This window comes from Protopterus annectens, chromosome 12.part0 (assembly GCF_019279795.1).
Source record: "Protopterus annectens isolate FY-2018-M chromosome 12.part0, PAN1.0, whole genome shotgun sequence".
NCBI lineage: Eukaryota > Metazoa > Chordata > Ceratodontiformes > Protopteridae > Protopterus > Protopterus annectens.
In genome coordinates, this window is record NC_056746.1 from 569,336,000 (window position 1) to 569,357,282 (window position 21,283).

Sequence of the window (21,283 nt, forward strand, 5' to 3'; positions counted from 1 at the left end):
TTGTCTACTTAGAAGCGGGCCACTGCTCGGTCCCCCTATCACTATTAAAATCAGTACTATATCTCATCAAAACTTTTTTGTGTGTTAATTGTATAGAATGTTTTTCTATATGGGTGTTAACACAAACAGTATAATTTGTTTAGTGAGTAGAGGAATTATCTAGATGTGTATCAAAGGAATATTTTCTAATCAGACGACTCGTACTGGTCCTTTAGAAAGGCACATATTTGTTTGTTGTAACATCAACTAGTCTGTCTTTATATATATAATAAATCTTTTCATGTTTTATGGAGTGTATGGTGTCCTCAGCGGACCTAGTGTTTTGATCACTTCTTCAGTGATCGAATATTTTTGGTTGTGTGTTCTAGCATTTGAATTTAACGTGTGGTTTTAGCCGCTATCTATAGTTGACAATCAGGTTCATTGGGGCAGATATCAGTGATGTATTGGAATTGATCTAACTATTGGTTTATCTAACATTTAATCATCCCGAGGTTTGGATGCTTTAAGGGAGTATATAAGTTAACAGTTCTATAGTGAACATTGTGATTCACTTTTTGTACAATTCATGGTTTTTTGCCTTTTATCAGGATTTATTAGTTCCTGGTTTTTTTGTTTAATCTATGCTTTCTGCCCACTCTTGTGACTCCCCATATTGGATTGGTTTCCAACTATTCCTCTATTTTTGGTGCCACTGGGCCTGTCATTTATTGTACTAATAATCTGGCTAAATATTATACTCCTTTATTGTGTTTTGTGCCCCGTCAATTATCAATAGTAGTATATACTAAACATTATTCACAACATGGATCTAAATAGTATTCTGTCTGGATTATGTGCTGATCGGCAAGATATAGCTGTGTTTGGTATTGAGAAATTGCCAAGCAATGATCCGGTCAATTCGGCTCAGACCTCTTTGGTAGATTGTGATATGTTTTTTCATTCAATCACCAAAGCTTTCAAAACTCTAAGATCAAACATTTGGCATCTTAAACTATTCAAAGCATATTCGGCACAAAATATGGCTCCCAGGGGATTACGAATACGAACACAACCCCTAGTGGGGAGACCAGATGACAAACTAAACCAAGATTGGCAGGAGGCTCTTCAGACGGGATCCATGACATTTGTGAATATTTTGTTACAATATTATGAAAGGACAGTAGATTCCAATATACTTGAAATCAAAAATATATGCTCTGAGGTTCAAAAGTTTGAATCCTCTTTGAAATATCAGGATAATATCAAAAAACTGTCCATTGAATTGACGGAGCATGAAAAAACTTTGAAGGAACGGAAAATCAAGAAGTTTCATCGTGACTTCTCAGATTACCAACGGGGTAAACCATTTGAGTTTAGCAGATCTGTTAGATTTGCTGATACCAATCAGGTTAGGACAGGGCCCAGTCGCACCAAAAAGAGACCTCGTTCAATTCTAAAAAAGAAGGGGGATAGTTCATTTAGCACGTCTGGTGATGAATCCTCTCTTACGGATCTTGAGGGGTCAGGGGAGAGGGTCTCACCGAACAGGAAGAAAACCAATAAAATTTCCCCTTTAGAGGGGGCAAGGGACACCGGGGGGGCAGAAAGCACAGAAAGACCAACTACTCCGGTCTCCTTACAAGGTCTATTGGACAACTTCCTGAAATAGGTGATATATCAGGACCAACTCAGAATGTGTTGAATCTATCCAAAACTATATTAACAAATGAACAGGTTGCCCTCTTGAACAAGGGTTTGAATTATATTCCTTCATTTTTTTGCCAGGAATATCACATAGTACAGGATTTACAGGCTTTTTGCCGGACTCTAAATCTTAAATTGTTTTTTGATGATAACAAGTCGGAACCTTCTGAGGACTTCCGCTTTGGTAAGTCCTCATTTCAACCTCCAGTGAATAAACACGTTTCCATTTTTATGGACACTATTTTGAGAGATATTCACTTTGAGAATATGGGACATATTATGTTGGCTAGCAATTTAACTTCGGACAATAGGATAGCTTTGGATAACTTATGCAACAATAAAGATATAGTTATTGTCCCTGCTGATAAGGGAGGTGCAGTTGTGGTTTGGAACACTGCGGATTATGTCCAGGAAGGGTTAACCCAACTATCTGATGTTAAGTGTTACATGTATATGTCCATAGATCCGACACCAGTATTTAAGGACGAGATTGATTCCTTTTTGCAGTTAGCCTTTGAGGAGGGTATTATAAACAAAAAATGTTTAGAGTCACTTATGGTTTCTGAACCTTCCAAACAGATATTGTATCTTTTACCCAAAATCCACAAGTCCCTAAATAAACCACCAGGTAGACCAATAGTCTCTGGAATAGGTTCACTGACCGAACCCCTATCAGCCTTCTTAACCAAATATTTGAAACCTCTTTTGGGACATATAAGATCTAGGCTGCAGGACACCACACATTTTTTGCAGCTAATCAGGGAGACCCAATTGGAACCCGAATGGTATTTATGTACATTGGATGTCAAATCATTATACACCAGTATACCCCACTGGGCAGGTCTGCAATCCATTCAGTATTGGTTGGAAAGGGTTAACCTATATGCACCTGGGTTTAACACACTCTTGATATGTATGTCCGAATATGTGTTAAATAAGAATGTTCTGTATTTCCAAGGCCAATGCTATTGGCAGCTACAAGGAACAGCTATGGGGGCATCTTTTGCTCCAATATATGCTGACCTTTTCATGGCCTATGTCGAAGAATACATGATTTATGATACATCACATAACATCTTTCAGGTGGAAATGGACATTTGGAGACGTTACCTGGACGACTGCTGGTTGGTGTGGCGGGCTGATGTGGGTTACTTGCGGGAATTTGTTGAGTATCTTAATGACAATGTCTGGGGACTTGAATTTTCGGTAACGTATGACAAAAATTCCATTAATTTTTTGGACGTCACTGTTTACAGGAACCCAGATAATACTTTGTCCACCAAGGTTTTCCGCAAGTACCCGCAATATAATACTTTGTTACATGCATCAAGTTTACATCCCCGTCACACCATCAGGAGTATTCCCATATCCCAATTTATACGTATCAAACGCCTTAGTTCAAACATGGAGGAATATCAATTGGCCAGCAGGGATCTCAGTCAGAGGTTTACCAATAGGGGATATGATAGATTTGACATTGTTTCTGCCCAGAGTAGAGCCAATAGTCTAGAGAGGGATGATTTATTACAATATCAGATTAAGAACAAAAATCAATCCTCTCGCACTACATGTGTTAGATTCATTACTACTTATGGCAGAAACATTAATATGATCAGAAACATTATTAACAAACATTGGAATATCCTACTGGCTAATGATAAGTTGCGAAATATGTTGGGACCACGATGTCTTTTCTCATATAAACGTGGCAAAACCCTAGGCTCCTACTTTTCACATTTCAAACACATGGCAAGTGGGGGTACTACTCATAAACAATTGACACTTCATGGTGATGAACTTATTGGCTCATTTCCCTGTGGTCATTGTGGATCCTGCCCACATATGTTTAAATCCAAGGAATTCACCAGTCGTAATACCAGTAGAATATTTGACATCAAGATTTTTGGTAATTGCAGTAGCGATTGGGTGGTGTACCTGGCTTCCTGTTATTGTGGGGCATTCTACGTTGGACAAACCTCTAGGGCTTTGAGAGTCAGAATGAATGAACACCGTAGTGATATAAGAAACCACAAGGAGACCAGTGCCCTTTATCAACATACACTGAAACACCCTCAGGCCAAGTTTAGTTTTATGGTCATTGACCGTATTTCTGGAGACAGAACAAATAAACAAGGTTGGCATGGGTTACTGGACAATAAAGAGAAATATTGGATTACTATTTTGGGGGGTCTGTTTTACCCTGGACTGAATGACCACTTATAGGGCAACATGGTTATCTTGTACTCTGATATTAAGCCTGGGTCATTTTCACCTTTGAAATCATCTGGTTCTATATATATGGACATTAAACCTAAATATACTTTGGTCTGATATGGATTAGAACTTTGAATATTGAGTCATCTGGGCGGCTGTGTAGTACTAACTATGGTATGGGCGGTGTTTATATACAATAAACTCTCTATATATAATAAACTGTTAGGTCAAAAACTTTGTGTTTGTATGAACAATATGTACCCTGATATGTTGGTCTCGTTAATTTGCATCCATACATCTTTAACACACTTATATATTTTTTATTATTTGAATTTATTTTTATTCATTATTACATTTCCAGTTTGGGAAGTCATGTTATTGTGTTCTTGAATTTCATTATGGTTGGTTTTTAGTTATATACTTTGGATATGTCGATTACTCAATTTGCCTAAACTGTTACCCTTTGCCCCCCATTTTGATACAGCGTGTACAAGCTATTTTAATTTAAGTACCTGATATACAATACCATTGGTGATATTGATGTATCTATGCTCAGTATCTAGTACCAGTGGCTAATATAGTACAGGATAATAAGATAAATATAAAGTTATTTACATGGCTAAATAGATATACTATATTAACAAAATGTTCAGTTACATGCATCATTTATTTTGGGTTGTTATCTTCTATGTTCAGGACTGACAGTATTGTATATACTACCCACTGTATATGTATTTGAGAAAAACATTAAGATCAGGAAATATGTCTTATCTCATGAATATTCATGAGCTCAATTTTTTATTGGCTCATGTTAAGTATTTAAATGGATGAATAATTGAAACTTGACTGTATTGTTTTACACTGAAGAAGGCTGTTTAGCCGAAACTAGTTTGTTATTTTAGTATTTAAATAAATCTATTGAACTCCGTGCTGCTTTGCTGGTCTATTTGGTTTTTTCTACTTGGTTTGGACCGTGCATCACCCTCGTGCATAGGACTTGGTTTACACAGTCACCAAGGCCATGGAAGAGGGGAAGACAGTGCACACTGCCTACACCTTGACCTGGCCGAAGCCTTCAACACCATTTCCCCACTCCGGTATACTACATAAACTCTCCCAACTAGGCATTAATTAATATGTTACCAGATGGGTAGCAAACTGGCTCACTGATAGAACGCACTTAGACAAAATAGAGGAAGCCACCTCAAGAAGTACACCTGTAACAAGTGGTGTACCCCAGGGATCAGTCTTGGGGCCTCTGCTGTTTGGGATATACTTTTCTGAGATGCAGGCCAAACCCAGTGGGATATGGCTGACCAAGACTGTACATGACTGCAAGCTAGGTGCTTTCACCAATTCCCCTAGTTATGAGGACCATCCTCCAAGAGGGTCTCACCCAAACAAATGACTAGTGCCAGAAACATGGCCTCAAACTAAAGGGCAAAAAATGTATCATCATCTCCTTTGGGGAGAGTGACGTCACCACAAATAATCATATTGATAAATAAGGTCCTTAAGCATGGAATCAGTCGTGAGGGACTTGAGCACTTCGGGTGATAGCAAACTGACTTTTGACCATCATATTGCCTCCGTTGTACAGAATGTTTTCTACATGGTCCACCTCATTAGTAAGGGTATCTCATCTGGGGACAAGGTGGTCATAACATCCCTGTATTCTTCCTTTAGAAAACCCATTACTGAGTACCTCACAAAGCACATGCAGCAGCTGGGGAGACCACAGAGTTTCCTCACCAGGAGAATTCAGGGCCTCAAGCATCTACCCTACAAAGAGAGGCTAAAGGTCCTATCCCTCTACTCAGTTTCCTACAGACTCCTCAAAGGTGACCTCTGTCTGGCATACAAAGCAATCTCAGACCTCGTCTTGATGGGACTGTTGCACATCCGCAAGTCAAGCTCCACTTGAGTAACTTGCACGGGCAACCACAACCTAGTCTGTGACATCAACAGGACTTCCTGGCGGGACAGATTCATGTCCCAGAGACTCCCCCTTTTGTGGAATAGACTTCCTCTCCACATCAAGCAGAGTACCTCATTAACCCTTTTTAAGCACAACCTGGAGAACTGGATGTAGAACAGAAAATACACCACTGGGACTGCACCTGTGTCGCTGCTGGTCAGTGGCATACGGTGCTGACTTTTTGGAACACGGGCTAAATTCTTGGCTAGGTGTGTAAGGGCCTCAAAGCCAACAGCCTAGTAACTTTCTATGATCCTATGGAAGGATTTATGAGCATAATTCTAGTATCAAAACCAAAAATTCAACTAATGTCTTTAGTAAACATGCATAACAATGTACCAGTACCACAAAGTTCATATCTTTTGTACTGGAACAAGTTCCTTATACAGTACGAGGTGGAAACTGGGAAAATATGATTGACTACAGGGAGGTGTCATGGAAACTGAGATTAAATTCTGAGGTACCTCTGGGTTTAAATAATGGCATATCTATTAACTGTGATTACAACTGAGGGCTGCCAAACTATAAAAAAAATTGCTTGGTACCTGTTTTTGTGTGTTTTTGTATATTTTATTTCATATATGCCTTTAAGTATTTATCCACATCACTTGTAGAGCTATTTAAAGGTTTGTACAGCACTCTGTATTTGAATTTTGAAGAAGCCTTAAAATGAGATGAAAGTACTTAATTTCACTTAAAGTCATTTGGTCAGCATTCTTTTTATGGTTCTTTGTTCCTGGTATTTGATTGTTTTGACCATCTATCTGAGCTTGGGTTTGCATGAGTATTTTTTCTACATGTTTGGGGTGGTGGGTGTACAGGAGACATCACAAATATGTTAACTCTGGGAACAAACAGACGATGGGCACTGCTTGGGCAGGGAATCCTTGTGTCTGCATTAGAACTCAAGGAAAAAGGTAATGCATATTTTAAACCACAAAAGTAATACTGAGCAAAGTAAAACATTATGACAATGTACATATTTTAATTTTTGAAATGGAACATACATCTCTCAATGAGTACTACTTGGATATCTAGTGCATAACATGGTTTAATGCTGTTAAGCAAGAAACTTCCAATCAGGGTGGAACAAAAACGTAATGATCAAGGCATGCTTCTGTGTGAATTACACCAAGGTCCCTATGGCTCACTCCTACTCAATGTCCTGATGGAAGTTAAAAAAAATCCTACAGTGGCTACACTAACACTTTCTTTGATTGATATTCCTTTGGAAGAAATCAATGACAGAGAATTCCCCCTCTATTGGAAATATTGCCTATGAGATACTACACATATGAAGCAAGGCATACACAGTCTGCAGCACTCAGATGCAAACTTGGAAGATTATTCTTAACTTTTTCATCCATCACCTGCACACACTGGGATGAAGACTAGAGACCTTCTAGTCAGATACCAAAAAACAAATGTACAACAATATAGCGAACACTGTAAACATGCAGGTAAGAGTTTAGCTGACAATGGCAAAAGGCTGCATCTGTTTTAAATACAGCCACATAAGACAGAATCAACAGCCTCAACAAGTTTGCTCAGAAGCTGAGTGAGCAATGTTACTCATTCTGAAGCTATTGTTAGTAATTTTAAACAATGTTCTTACCACTACAACTTTCTACTGGGGCTGGAAGCTTGGAACAGTGAGAGAGAAATCTGAAATAAACACAGGAATGTGAATTAAAATCCACATTTAAGCAAATCCAAATGAAAGTAGAGTGCTCAAATACATGCAAGCTAGCATTCAACAGAATACACTCCAGTTTTCAATAAAAATACATTTATAACTGAATTCTATAATATTCATAAAATATTTTCAATGAATTCCAAACCAATATGTAGCTCTCATAATATATAATTTATTTACTTATGTTGCTTTTTGTAAGCCATCAACCTACAACAGTCAAAAACAAAAATATAAGGTAACTCAACCTTATGTGACCTTGAAGTTGATTATATTAAGTAATTACAGAATGAGATTGTCCATTGTAAGGGAGATGTGGGTGCTTGTCCTACATATGTACGTTCAATGCATTTAGTGGAATTGTACAATCATAGTTCACAAAAAATATATCACAACATATAAAACTATTATAACTGTGACAACTACCACAACTTATCAGAATGTTACTATGTCTGGAGAATGTCACGCCTACAAACTACAACTGTCCCCAGATGTCTATGCAAACTGCAAACTACTTAAACAACAAATTAAATCTAGTGGCATCCCTAACCATCTGCATTGCTTACACTCCACATTCCATGGTGCTTAACAGGTTTATCGTCCAATTAAAGGCTTATGAAGAAATTTATAGCTACAACAGTCTGCAAAGAATTAGGCACAACAGACAGAACATGACAGCAGCTATGCTATAATTGTGCAACTGTCCAGTGTTAGGCTTTTAGCCATAGCTTTGTGAAAGGTTATCTGATGGACTCTTTGCACTAAGCTGCTAACCAATATTGTAGAGGTTACAGACAGATGGAAAGTCAGTCAGTCAATGCCTGGATAGATTCTTGGAAACTACCTGAAAGTATCTAGTCAACAAAAAGTTAAAATTTTTAGCACCATAATTAATCTTTTAAAATTTCATTTCAGAAACCAACATATCTGTACCATAGTTTAATAAAACTGTTAAAAATATTCATTCCTTTTCCTGCATTTACACTCACGGTTGAGCTGGACAGCAATAAGGTGAGAGACAGGCAGGGGGGCATTCATGGTTTCACTCTGCTTAAGGAAGCTTTTTATTAAGTTTCCTTTAATTGATAAAGAGATACATGAATTGTGTGTTCTCTTATTACTATAATACTAGCTATGTATGCTTATTTCACTGTTAATTAGGTATACCCAAGAAGTACAACTGCCTGTTTTCACAAAAAAAAAAAAATTTAAAAAAACTTTTTTTTTATGTTTGCATGACTTAGTCAGAAGTGCTTGGTAAGTAGCAAGAGGGCTGTATGAATTATACCAAAGTCTGCACACCATGAGTCGAATTAGAAAAACAACAATGGGAAAACCCAGAGCCAGAGAAGATCACCCTATTCAGATCCAGTGGAACCCACCAGACATTTAATATGATTTCTACCCCACTTAAATTGAAAGTAGGAAGAGGGGGTGTACAGATCCCATGTACAGTGATACTGGGAGGAACGGCAAAAAATAAGAAGTTATGTACCTACCATAACGTTCCATGTTAGTTGTCTTCTCTCGCCTTCTTTCTTGCTTGATGGGTTCGGAGCCGATCCCTCGGCTCCGACTCGGCGACTCGGCACTTGCTAAGCTCGAGAGTCTCTTTTACCAGCTCGAGGCAGCCCCATATCCCATGATGCAAGGAGGTAAGTACCCAGATCTCGTTTGTTAATAAAGGGCAATAGCACCAAGCATAAAATACTTCCCAAAGGAAGAAGAAACTTACAGATGTAAAAAGGACCAGTTCTGAATGGTCTTTAGCATAATAGTTTCTTATACAAGGTCTGTCCAGGCCAGGGGGAAGGAGGGAGGGTCGCAAGAAAGAAGGCGAGAGAAGACAACTAACATGGAACGTTATGGTAGGTACATAACTTCTTAATGTTAAGTTGTCAATCTCGCCTTCATTCTTGCTTGATGGGACCGTCCCCTAGCACCTCTATCCTGGGTGGCTCAATGGAACAAACTCTTGAGGACTGTAGAGCCAAAACTGGCTCTGTCCCTGGAGGCCAAGTCCAATTTGTAATGGGAAACAAAAGTGTGAGGAGGGCCCAAGTGGCCACTGCACAAATAGTGTCCAAAGGAAGTCTAGCTTGAAAAGCTGTAGAAGTAGCTAAGCTCCTAGTTGAATGTGCTTTAGGTTTTGAGCACAGCTGTTTTCCCCTGAGTGTATAAATTTCAGAGATGACCGAAGAAAGCCATCTGGACAAGGTCACTTTAGAAACAGGAAGGCCTTTTTTATTATCCGCATAGGAAACAAAAGTTGATCAGATTTTCTAAATTTTTGTTCTGTCCAAATAATATCTAAGTTGACGGTGTACATCAAGGTAATGTAGTTTTGTTCAGCCCTATCTGAATAGTTAGGAAAAACACAGGAGATCAATGGATTGATTCATATTGTTCTTTGAAGCGACCTTAGGCAAAAGGTTGGGTTAGTTCTCAAAGATACTCTATCTTTGTGAAAAACCAAATAGGGGGGTCGAACCGAGAGAGCATGAAGTTCAGACACCCTCCTAGCAGATGTAATAGCCACTAAGAATAAAGTTTTCCAAGAAAGATGTTTCAGGGAACAAGAAACAGCTGGCTCGAAGGGGGGAAGAATCAAGGATGTCAGCACTAGATTAAGATCCCACTGAGGAGGAGGATTCCTGATAGGAGGCTTTAGTAGGAAAATTCCTTTCAAGAAGGCCCTGCAGAGCCTATGGGACATAATATTATGATCCGCGACCCCGACATGAAAGTTGGAGATAGCGGCCAATTGAACTCTGACTGTGGAAGAAGAGGAGCCTGCATGAAAAATCTCTGCTAAGAAGTCCAGAACTGCCTGAACAGGGGCAGTAAAAGGATCAATATTTTGGGCCTTAGCCCAATAAAAGAAACGTTTCCATTTGCTTGTGTAAATCCTCCTGGTAGAGGATTTTAGTGAAGCTACTATGATGTCTCTAACTGGGTTAGAGATCAAAGGAAGCCTGGCTAAGGAAGGAAGTGGAGCAACCATGCTGTGAGGTTGAGAGAAGGGATTGACCGATGCAGCTGACCGGATTGGTGAATCAGAAGATCTGGCACTGGGTCCAGATGCCACGGCTGCACCAAAAGGTGACGATGGAGGAACGGGAACCAAACTTGTCGAGGCCAGTAAGGGGCAATGAGAATCAATTTGGCTCTCAAAACGGTAGCTTTCTGGATCACCTGAGGGATCAGAGGAAACGGAGGGAAGGCATAAAGAAGTCCCTGGGGCCAATCCTGGGTCAGAGCGTCTCTGGGGGGATGGCCTGATAGAGGGAAGAGGCTGAAGAAGTCTGGACATTTGCTGTTTTGGGGAGTAGCAAAAGATCGCAACATGGACGACCCCATTCCAGAAAAATCTCTTCCGCTATAGACTGCTTGAGAGACCACTCGTGAGGCATGAGGATAGCTCTGCTCAATCTGTCCGCTATAATGTTGGTTTTCCCAGGGATATGCGTTGCTACCAGAAACCGATGAGAGGAGATCGCCCATTGCCAAAGTCTGAGCGCTTCTCGACACAAGGGGTAGGACTTGGTTCCGCCCTGTTTGTTGATATACCAAACTACAGACATGTTGTCTGTTTGGACTGCAATTGTCCCTACGGGAAGAAAGTCGTTGAGGGCTTGCAACGTTAAAAGCACTGCTCTCATCTCCAGGACATTTATGTGCAGATGGTACTCGAACGGTTGCCACGTCCCATGAAACATCCTGCCCTGATAATGACCCCCCCACCCGATCAGGGAGGCATCCGTGGTGACAGTGGCTATCGGGGACGGAGGTACAAAGCACCTGCCTTGGTGAACCTGAGATGATGTGATCCACCAAGCAAGATGCTGTTTGCATGTCTGTGTCACCAGAATCTGGTGACGCATTGGAAGTTGCTGGTATGACCACTGTGTGAACAGCATCCACTGAAGGAGGCATGTAGAATCGAGCCAGGGGAAGAAGAGTAATGGCCGCAGCCATGAGACCTAATACCTTCAGAACCGTTCTGGCCTGTACTTTCTTGCTGGCCAGAATGATCCTGACATGAGTCTGAATGTCTGAAACTCTTTGTTCTGTAAGGGTAGCTGACATCCGAACAGTGTTTAAGTTTGCCTATGAAGGTAATAGACTGGCAGGGCGATAAGGATGACTTTTCGAAGTTGATTGAGATGCCTAAATGAGAACATAGGTCTATTGTGTAATCCCTGGCTTGTATAAGCTGATGCCTGGTGGTGGCTGACAGGAGCCAGTCGTCGAGATACGGAAACACCTGGAATCCTTGACGTCTCAGGTGAGCCGTGACCACTGCCATGCATTTGGTGAACACTCTGGGGGCTGTAGTGAGACCAAAGGGCAGGGCTCTGAACTGGAAGCGACTGGACCCCAGCCGAAAGCGGAGAAACCTCCTGGAGCGTCTGTGAATTTTGATGTGATAGTACGCATCCTGAAGATCTAATGAGCACATCCAGTTGTCCTTCTGTAAGAAGGGCAGAATTGACTGAAGAGTGACCATTCGGAATCTTGTCTTCCTCACAGACTTGTTGAGTCTGCTGAGATCCAATATTGGTCTCCAGTCTCCCGTCTTTTTGGGGACCAAAAAGAACCTTGAGTAGATTCCGGGCTCTGAATGGTCTATTGTAACTGGCTGAATGGCTCTTTTTGCAGTAGTTTTGCGATTTCTGACTCTGCAATCTCCCTTAGACCGGGTGGTACATCTGGAAGGGAACTTGAAGGGAAGGGACTTTCCTCGAAAGGAATTATGTAACCCTTGGATATGATCGACTGTACCCATCTGTCTTGAGTGAGGGAATGCCAGGCTTCTGGGTACAGTGATAATCTTCCCGACTGCCTCCAAGGAGGGACAGCCGGGCAACACCTCAGGGATGCTGAAAGGGCTTATCAGAGAGAGGCTCCCTGTTTCCCTGGTTCTTGGACCCCTCTGCCTCTAGAGCGCGTCTGTTGTTGTTACCCCTCTGCCTCTAGGGGTAAACTGACCACGTGAATCCGCGTGACTCCTTGGGATTTACGGAACCACATCTTCCCACCCTTCTGTCCTTTGGGATAAGGCCTAGAAGGGGTGGAAAAACGGACTCCAACAGCAGAAAGAGTCTTGCCGTCCTGCTCGCACCTGGTCAAAGTTTCCTTCACCTGAGGGCCAAACAAAGCTGACCCATCAAAGGGAGAATTTGTGAAGGACGCCTTAAAGGGATCCGCAAAATCACATAGCCGCATCCAGGCTTGGCGTCTAAGAGCCACACCTGTGCCTGCGGCTCTACTCGCTCCATCCGCAGCATAAGAAATTAGCCGCATGGAGGAGTTAGCAATGGAATTGAGGGTTCCTAGCTGCGAAGCAATCTTTTCTTGAGCCCCTGCAGCTGTAGGATCCTGAACTACTTCTCCCAGCTCCTTCAGGATATCTCTCTGGAGTCTGGTGAAGTGACAAAGATAATTCAGCGAACGCATAGCAAAGGTCGCTGAGGAAAACATCCGCTTGCCGTACCTATCCATGGTCCTAGAGTCCTTATTAGGAGGATGGATGGGCACGGAAGGATCTGCAAGTTCCTTTTTGGTGGCCGCAGCCACCACCATGGCATCAGCGGGGACACCCTTGGTAAGGAATTGTTTGTCACTCGGGGCAGTGATAAATTTTGAAGGCCTCCTAGGGACTGGCTCTACAGAGTCAGGAGCTGTCCACGCCTTTCGTGCAATAACCTGCATAAGGGGGTCGAAAGGCGGAGACACCCAGGAGGTGGAGGGCCGAGATCCAAACGCCTCTAGGTATAATGACTCATCCTCAGAGGGATTGTTGGTGGGCCAGTTTCCCCTCTGTTTCAGAAGTTCTAGGATGTCTGAAAAGGAGACATCCTCAGAGGGGGATCTAGGGGATCCCTCTGACTCATCAAAGTCAGTATCCGAAGTGACAGACTCGGGGAGTCTACATGCTTCCTCTTACAAGTCCTCTTCCTAGGAGGATCTCCCGAAACATCAGGAGAATCCTCGGAAGAGGGAAATTCCCAATGGGGAAACCTGAGGCGGAGGATCTCTGAGTCCTGTAGCAAGAGAAGTGGCAGAGATGTCAACAGGTACTATAGAGGGAGGAGCTACGGGAACAGACTGCTGACTGATACCAGTGGCCAGTACACTCTTCATCACCTCGAATGCTCCCTCCCAGGCAGGTCCGAGAGAACCCGCTCCAAGAGCTAGGAACTCCAGGGACCACCGAAAGGGAAGTCTCCGAGGCAGATGTCGGAGCCGAGCTCACCAAGGCCGAGGCTCCAAGGGGAAGAGCGGGTTCGGACAAGGGTCCGATGCCACTCACCCCCTCGGAGACCATGGAAGCCCGACCACCGAATCCCTCTAAGGAAGGTCTCGAAGAGGAGATAAGAGTAGAGGTTGAAGGAACAGAAGGGGGTATCCGTCCTCCAGCCGTAGCAGTAACCATTCCCGAAGACTCCAACTCCAAGCTCTGGGGTAGAGTTGAAGGAGGAACTGTAACGGGGTGTGGACCAACAGTCATCTGCTGAGACGGACTGTGTAACATTTGGGCCAGTACCTGTGACTTGAGTAATCTACTGACCACTCTCTAGGTCATGATCTGACAACCTGGATGACCTTGAAGATCGGCTCCGATGGCTCCGCTCCGATAGAAGAGGTGAAGCCGGAGCCGAAAGTATCGGCTCCAAGGAAGGAGACCTCGACCTCTTCCTGGAATGAGCCATCGGAGCCGATACTATAGATCCTGTCGGAGCCGACTTCTCGGAGCCGACAGGAAGTCTCGATGTATCGGCTCCAGCCGGAGCCGATACAGCCACCAAAGTAACGGTGTCGGAGCCGATCGGAGCCGACACCGATGCCTGTGCCACATGGGTGTCGGAGCCGATCGGAGCCGACATCGAAGTGGACAATACAGTTTCGGCACCGATAGCTATCGGTGCCGAAGGCTTTGTCAATCCAGAATCGGCTCCAGCCGGAGCCGATCTCGACTCAGTACGAGTCGGAGCCGAGGCCGCAGGCTTAGGTACAGAAGCCTGGGCCTTGGCAGGTTTTGCTGATTTTGGTGGAGCCGACTTAGCCGGAGAGCCCTCCGGCTTAAGAAGGCCCCTAAGAATCAGCTTATTACGTCTCTCCTGCAGGACTCTCTGGCTGAAGGAGTGACAAATAGCACAGGAGTCCTGCAGGTGAAGAAGGCCCAGACAATACAGGCAAGAAGTGTGACCGTCTGTCAGAGACATCTTCTGACAGCACGAGTCACACTTCTTAAAACCTGAGACCCTCTCCTTTGACATGGTGCTGAAACACAACACACACACACACCAGTCAAAATTAACTTAAAACAAAATACCAAAAGGTATTCTATAAAAAACAACACACACACCCTAACAGGGGGGGGGGATGGAATAGGGAAAAGATTGACTAACAAAAAATTAAAGGAGACAGGGAATTTCTGTCAGAAAAAGTAAAAATATAAACTTAAACTATCAATAAAGGAGTTTTTGACTAAAAAGGGGCTTAAATATCACAAAAGTGAACAACTTACCAGGAGCTGGCAAAAAGAAGACCTCCTAAGCGAAGCGGCAAACGAGATCTGGGTACTTACCTCCTTGCATCATGGGATATGGGGCTGCCTCGAGCTGGTAAAAGAGACTCTCGAGCTTAGCAAGTGCCGAGTCGGAGCCGAGGGATCGGCTCCGAACCCATCAAGCAAGAATGAAGGCGAGATTGACAACTTAACATATGACTGTTTCAGTGTTTTGGTGCAAGGCCTCCCTGCATCCATGTAGGGGTTCTCCAGGTGTCTCAGTTCCATCTCACCTCCCAGTGACATGCAACAGTGAACTGGAATTCTCCAAACTGTCCTTGGTTGTTTGAGTCAGACAATGTACATTCTGCAACATACTAACATTTTGTCCAGAATGAGTTTCAGTGTACTGTGCCCACTGGTTAGCAGGTAGGCTCTGGCATCCTCACAACCCTGTAAACAGAATCATCTGATTACCAGAAAATGAATGGGTGAGAGTCAGTACTATACAAACAGGGGCATCATTTTAGCCTCACCAAAAAAACTATTAGGATACACCATGTTCACTCTCAAAGTCAAAATAAAAGCTGCATTTTGGTTTTAGAATACAAGGCCAGCTGAGATGGCCAATGATGCGCTTTAAGGATATACAGCTACACATAAATAGACAAGGGTTTTCTACCACCATTCTGAAGTTTACTGCAAGTATCCTTACTTGTACTGCTGCAATGTGAAAAGGATCTCAACTGGCAAGCTCATCCTACATACTGCAGTCAGCCTACAAACAAAGTGGGTGAGAACTAACTTTTGGAAACTCTCAGTTACTAACCTGCTCACATGGCCTCCAAATTTAGAGAGAGAATAAAAGAATTTAGGGCTATGAAGAGACAAAGGAAAAAAAAAAAAAAAAAAAAGAGTTATGTACTTACCATAACTTGGCATCTGTGTTATCCTATGTCACTATTCATCACTCTTGGGTCTTGGATCCAACATCGGATCCCAGCCAGCAACTTTACAGACAGCTTCTAGGCTCGAGCTCCTCCCACTCCCATGATCCCTTGCTGCCCTCTAACCCCTCACATCGTGTTTGCCCTAAGCAAGAAAGCAGTTAAGGAAGACCTTGATCACCAGAGAGGACATCTCCACATCCTCTAGATCCAGCAGGGCGGGGGTGGGGGGGCAGAGATAGTGATGAATAGTGACATAGGATAACACAGATGCCAAGTTATGGTAAGCACATAACTCTTTATCTGATGTTATCCATGTCACTATTCCTCACTCTTGGGACAGAGTCCCCAGCTACCCTAAATCCTAGGTGGGCTCATGGAAGGACATGCCGAAGAACTGTGGAGCCAAAGGAAGCCCTGTTCCTGGTGACAATGTCAAGTCTGTAGTGACTAACAAAAGTGTGAGGAGAAAACCAGGTGGCTATTGCACAAATGTCATCTATGGAATTATGGGCAGGATAGGCAGCTGACAGCCACTAACCTAGTGGAATGAGCTCTGACTGGCCCTGGTAAGGACATGCCTTTGGATGAATAAGCAAAGGTAATGCACATCGAAATTCAATGGGAAATGGTTATTTTGGACACCGCTTGACCCCTCCTGTTAATAGAAAATGCCAAAAACAGCTGGTCAGACCTGCAGAAACTCTTTGTCCTATCTAAGCAGAAATGCAACTGTCTAAGCAGAAATGCAACTGTCTAGGCACATCCATTTTATGCAAGAGATATTCCCCTTTATTAGCAAAATTTGGGAAGAAGACTGGCAATTGGATTGACTAGTTCAGATTTACTTCTGTGGCAACCTTAGGCATGAATGTTGGGTTAGTTCAAAGGGCCACTGTGTCTTTATGAAAAACTATGAAAGGCAGTTTGAAAGAAAGAGCTTGCAATTCCGAAACTCTTAACTGAAGTTATGGCTACTAGAAAAGCAGTCTTCCATGACAATAATTTGATATCACATGTGGAAGCAGGCTCAAATGGACTCTGTGTGAGAGACTGCAGCAAAAAGAAAGGTCCCGAGGAGGGAAAGGATCCTTGACAGGAAGTCCCAGCAGAAAAAACCCTTTTAAAAAAAGCTTTACCCAAGCGAGAGGAGAAGGCAAGTTCCTCGCAAACATGGAAGTTGGAAATAGCTGCCAACTGCACTTTGATAATTGAAAAGCTAGCTCCATCCTGAAACAGCAAAGAGAAGAAGAGCAAGATATCTGAAATGGAAGCTGAAAAGCAGGATCAAGACTGCACTGCTTAGCCCAAATAGAAAACGGTTTCCACTTACTGGTGTCTTTCTAGTGGAAGACTTCTGGGAGGCTAGAATAATGTTCTTAATGAGAGAAGGTAGCCTGGGCTGATTCAGCATTACTGGAAGTGGACAAACTATGCCATCAGACAAAGTGTCTGTAAGTTGGGAATCGGAAGCTGTGAGGGATGGGATATTAGATCCGGAATGGAATCTAGTACCCAAGGGGGGGTACTTCAAATGAGACCACAGAAGGGGGAACCACACCTGCAGAGGCCAAAAGGGGATGATGAAGAGATGGGCTTTCTGAAGTACTCTTGGAATGAGAGGCAAGGGAGGATAGGCATAAAGGAGACCCGGGGGCCAACCGTGAACCACAGTGTCCTTGGAGGACTTCTCGTTTGGGGGAAATCAGGGCAAAATACCGGCTGCATTTGTGGTCAAGAGGACATCTCTTTCCCCACCAAATGATTCAAGGACCACTCGTGATGACTCAGAATTGCCCTGCTGAGTCCGTCAGTGAGTACGTTGGACTCTCCTGGAATATGCGTTGCAATGAGAAAGCACCCAGGACATTGCCCATTCCCACACTCTCATGGCCTCACAATAAAGCAGATACGAACATGTGCCCCCTTGCTTGTTGATGTAGCACACAACAGCCATGTTATGTTGTCCATGTAAACTGCAATAATACCCGGAGGGAGCAGTTTTGTACGGCTTGCAACATGAGGAGGACTGTCATCTCCAGGACGTTGACATGCAGTTTGGTCTCTGCTTCGAACCATGTGCCTTGGACAGTCTTTCCCTGAAAATGCCCCACCCCAACAGGGAAGCATCCATGGTCACTGTGGTGCTGGGGCTACGACGACAGAATGGTCTGCCTGCTAGGAGGTTGGGAGGCTAGATCTGCCAAAGGAGATGACGCCTGCATACTGGTGTGAGGTGGATCTTAGTTGTCATATGATGAGTCAGGGAAGACCAGTGAACAGCTAGAGTCCACTGCAGAACCCTCATGTAAAACCTAGCCAATGGCACTAGACAGATAGCCGCTGCCACAGACCTTTACGCTCTGAGAACAAGGTGGGCTGGGAATGAGACAGATTGAGAAGACATTGAACATGAGATCTGACTAGGCGTACCCGGTTGAGAGGGAGCGATGCAATCTCCGACACAGTGTCCAACTGGATCCTGATGAATTCTAGATTTTGGGATGAAATCAGTTTCGATTTGGGGAGATTCACTGTAATGCCTAACTGGTCGAACAGCTGGAGTTAAGTATTGAGAGGCAGTGGCCAGACAATGCTTCGTGGGAGTTGTAAGGAGCCAGTAGTTGAGGTATGGAAACACCTGGAATCCCTGCAGTCTCAGGTGAGCTGCGACCACTGCCATGTGCTTGTTGAACACCCTAGGGGTTGTGGTGACACCAAAGGGCAGGGTCTTTAACTGGTAGTGATTGCCCCCTACTCAAAAGCAGAGATGTCTCCTGAAGCACACAATCTAATCATCCTTGTACAACAGAGGCACGATGGAATTGACAGTGACCATCCAGAACTTGGACTTCCTGACAGAGAGATTGAGTTTGCTGAGGTCCAAGACTGGATGCAGATCCCCCATCATGTTTGGCACCAAAAAGTAGTGAGAGTAAGTTCTGGATTCTCGTTGCCCTGGGTGGGATCTCTTGGATGGCTCCCTTCCAAAGAAGCTTGAGCACTTCTTCCTGAACTAGCTCTCTCTGATGGGGTGGGTGCATAGGGTATCTCTTGACAGCAGAAGACTGACAAAAGGGAATTGAATAACCCCTGTAAATGACGTTTTGCACCCAATGTTCTTTTGTAATACTTGCCCAGGCCAAAGGGTGCAAAGACAAACGACCCCCGAGACTGTCTTTTCAGCTTTTCCCGGTTAGGTGTCGCCACAGCGGAACTCCGGTCCCCTAATGATTGGCAGTAGATTTTTATGGTGCCAAGTTGCCAGCCCTATGCCCAACCTTCATCAAAGGCACGCCATTTCATGCATGTCTTTCGGAGGCCACTTGACCGCGGGGAGGACATGCAGACTCCACACAGAAGGCACTCCGGTTGTGAATCTAACAGGAGAACCTTTTGCTGTGAGGCAACAATACTACCGCTTCAGGAGCCCCATTGGGGCTTCTCAGAAAAAGGTTCCCTGGAGCCCTGAGTTTGCGGACGCCCTCTGCCCCTGGGGCGGCATCTGATGTTGACCCTCTCCCCTGACTTCTGGAGGAGGGCTCATATTGAGCATCCAGGAGGGCAGACTGCAACTTGCAAAACTACATTTTCCTGGCCCCTTGCTGCATCTTGGAAAAGGAGCATTGAGGGGTGGAAAAAACCCAATTTCCACAGCCGAAAAGATCTTGCCTTCCTGCTCATTGCGGGTGAGTGTCTCTTTGACCAAAGGGCCCAACAGAGTAGAACCATCGAAGGGAGCATTAGTGAAAGTTGCCTTAAAGGACTCCATAAATCTGCAAAGGTGCAGCCAAGCATGGCACCGAATAGCGATGCCTGTGCCGGTCGCTCGAGAGGCCCCTTTCATCATTTTGACAATCAGCCTCATAGATGAATTAGCCAGGGAAGAAAGTGTGGACAGTTTGAGGGACACCTTACTTAGTTCCCTGGCAGGCAGTACCTTAGAAAGGGATGTGGTAAGCTCCTTGACCAGGTCCCTTTGAAGTCAGTTGAAATGTACCAGATAGTTATGAATCCACAAACTGAATGTTGCTGAGGCAAAAACCCACTTTCCATGCCTGTCAATCGTCCGGGACTCACGGCTGACGGGATGGGCATATGTGCTCTGTTCCGCTAGCTCCTTCTTGGTGGCAGTAACTACCATGATTGCATCAACTGGCACACCTTTCGACTAGAACTGCTAGTCAGAAGGGACTGAGGAATTTGAGCGTTTGGGAACATGCACCACAGTATCTGGCTCCTTCCATGCTCTGCTGCCGATAAGCTGTATAAGTTCGTCTGTGGTGGTGGGGGGGGGTGGGGCAGGAGGTAGGTTGTCCCGTCCCAAAAGCCTTCAGAAAGAGAGACTCCTTGGAGGACAGGGGGAGGGAAGACCCAACTGACCTTAAGCATTTCACAAAACCATTCAACCCCTAATGTGTGTGGGATTACAGAATATAAATCAACCACATCTACTGTAATAAATAGAAAGTCTGGGTTGAAACTTATTATTTATTTTACTGAGAAAATCCCACGAATCACTACATAAATAAATTTCCTCATGTAAAAAATGCTTTAACTCAACATCCACAAATTTCGCATGAGGGTGGGTCACTGAACTCCTAGCATCCACAACTGAGCGCATAGGGGGCACTTGAATGGTTTTGTGATTACCTCTATTCAAAAGGGGTTGCACAGGAACGCATAAATGTTTATGACCAGTTATTAGACATGGTTCTTAGGAATAATTATATCCTGTTTGACCATGAATACTGTTTACACTTGCAAGGTGTTGTGATGGGTTCTGCTTGTGGGGGGCTGTACCCAAACACTGTTATGCTTGAATGGGAGAAAAGATTTTTGAAGACACCTACCTTTTTCCCATTTTGTCACGCTTATATGAGATATTTGGACGATATCTTTATTTTATGGGAGGGTCCTAAAGAACAAGTTCCTGAATTTTTAGACTACATCAGTTTGACCACTCCCTTCCTGAAGTTTAACCACAATGTTAACAACACAGAGATGTCATACCTAGATGTGTTATTAAAAAAGGATATGGCAAAAGAAAGATTTATGACCGAAATATTTAGGAAAGAAACATATTCCGACAGTTTCCTTCATTATGATACCCATCACTCATTTACACAGAAACATGCTGTAGTAAAAGGACAATTTGTACGAGCAGCATGCATGATTACTGCATGGACGGCCTTTATTAATGAGTGTCACAATTTGAAAGAAATGTTCCTTAAGAGAGGGTATCCAGT

The 21,283-nt window shown here is 43.7% G+C and overlaps 1 protein-coding gene across 1 annotated transcript in view; it reads right to left on the reverse strand.

Annotated features, from left to right (window-relative positions):
• The window catches only part of CCZ1 (CCZ1 homolog, vacuolar protein trafficking and biogenesis associated), a 1,119,178-nt gene that overhangs the window by 953,952 nt on the left and 143,943 nt on the right, over positions 1 to 21,283 (reverse strand). The window contains exon 3 of the mRNA XM_044089701.1: positions 7,494 to 7,543. The gene's annotated coding sequence lies outside the window, so the exon portion shown is untranslated. The remainder of the gene's footprint in view (positions 1 to 7,493; positions 7,544 to 21,283) is intronic.